The sequence below is a fragment of the Bactrocera tryoni genome, unplaced genomic scaffold (assembly GCF_016617805.1).
Source record: "Bactrocera tryoni isolate S06 unplaced genomic scaffold, CSIRO_BtryS06_freeze2 scaffold_703, whole genome shotgun sequence".
NCBI lineage: Eukaryota > Metazoa > Arthropoda > Insecta > Diptera > Tephritidae > Bactrocera > Bactrocera tryoni.
The window spans coordinates 19,383-21,134 of NW_024396369.1; the positions used below are offsets into that span (position 1 = coordinate 19,383).

General features: G+C 30.8%; 1 pseudogene; it reads right to left on the reverse strand.

Annotated features, from left to right (window-relative positions):
• Window positions 1–684: 684 nt before the first annotated feature.
• LOC120781912 lies at window positions 685–1,425 on the reverse strand (annotated as a pseudogene).
• Window positions 1,426–1,752: the final 327 nt, after the last annotated feature.

The window sequence follows — 1,752 nt, forward strand, 5'->3', positions numbered from 1 at the left end:
AGAATACTTAATAGAAACGCTGAAGCAAGCAATGAAACCAAAAATTGTAACAGCTTTTCACACAGACTTGGAAACATGGCATAAGTTGAAAGAGAAGATAACAAATATATTTTCTACATATTTCAAAGTATTCACGCAAATTAAGCTAAAGGACATAACCGAAATAATCGACAGAGAGAATATACTAGAATTCACACATAAAAGAGCGCATAGAAACGCATTAAACAACTACAAAGAAATACTAGAAACATCCCAGCAGATTTTAGGACGATCGTTTGAGACCTCCTGGATTAATCCTTTAGGAGATATCCTATACTCCCTAATACTCGTGTGTAAATACACGTAAAATTGTATACTCGTTTTTAACATTGCATGTAATTGGAACGCGAGTACTCCTTTTAACCTCCTAATGGAGATCTCTATGATTACTGCTATAGGAGATTTCTATGATTACTCCTAAAGGAGAACTCTGTGATTACTGATATAGGAGATCTCTATGATTACTACTATAGGAGATCTCTATGATTAATCCTAAAGGACATCTCTATGATTACTACTATAGGAGATCTCTATGATAAATCCTATATTATTTTCAACCTGCAATTATTTTAACAAGAACAAATTTTTATAATATTTTTTTTTATTAAAGTTTTTTAATTAAATGAATGTACACACATGAAATCTATTATTTTTTTTTTATATTATAAGTGTTCCTGTAGAACTGAGCCTTACATTTGAGAAACGCCTTTTTGATCTTTGCCTCAAAATCAGGGTATGAGTAATCATCTTTTAAGGCCTCTAAAAATTAAACTTGTTAAAAAACTAGATGACATGAATTTAAATTATGTATTACCGTAAAGAAATTTATTGAAAAGTGCATAATTCTTCAATGCAACTTTTTTTTTGGCTCCATCCCAATTCACTTTTAAGAGCAGGGACTCCGCAATCACTTCATCCAAAATTTTGATAGGGGTCTCTTTGAAAATATTTGCTTCAGATACGCCACCTATAATAAACTCAAACTGTTTAGTAACATTTTATCTAATGTATTTTATCATACTCACAATTTCTGCCTCAGGCTTATTCAAAAGCAAGGACTCTGTAGATGCTAAATCATTTATGTTTTTAATAGGAAATATCATTAATTCAATCTTCTTCGGTTGCAATATGTCAATAATCCACTCCAGGAGTATAGTGTTCTGCGCCGATATTTCCTCTAGCTTCCGTATTCTTTGTTCCATGTTTTTCTGCCAGGAGGAGGTGTTTCGAGAAGTATTGGTGGACACATTGATATTTTCTCCACTTAAAATTGAAGAACTTCCGCATTCTAGGAAAAAAATGTGCTAAAGAGTTATGAAAAAAATATTTGCAAGAGATAAACTTACCGAGAGAATTGAATAAAAAGTTATTTTGTGACGTCATTTTATTTATCTATAATTAAGTGTATAATATTATATTATTTTACAAGTATTATATTATTTTTTTATTATACTTTAATTTAGTAACAATGATGCAAAATGGGAACAAAATGAAAGTGATCGTCTTCAGCAATTGCAAAAAGCTTGCAGTAAATTATTTCGAGAGGTATATTGTGCTCTAAATCAGCTAAAACAGATGCTTTCGATATCCCTAACGCACTTTTTGAGTCTACTGGATAAGTAAATGAACTTGTTGCATCGTTAAAATATTTACCTCTAACAACCAGCTGTTCACCCACTTTTTGAAACCCAATTATTTTAAAAACATTTAATT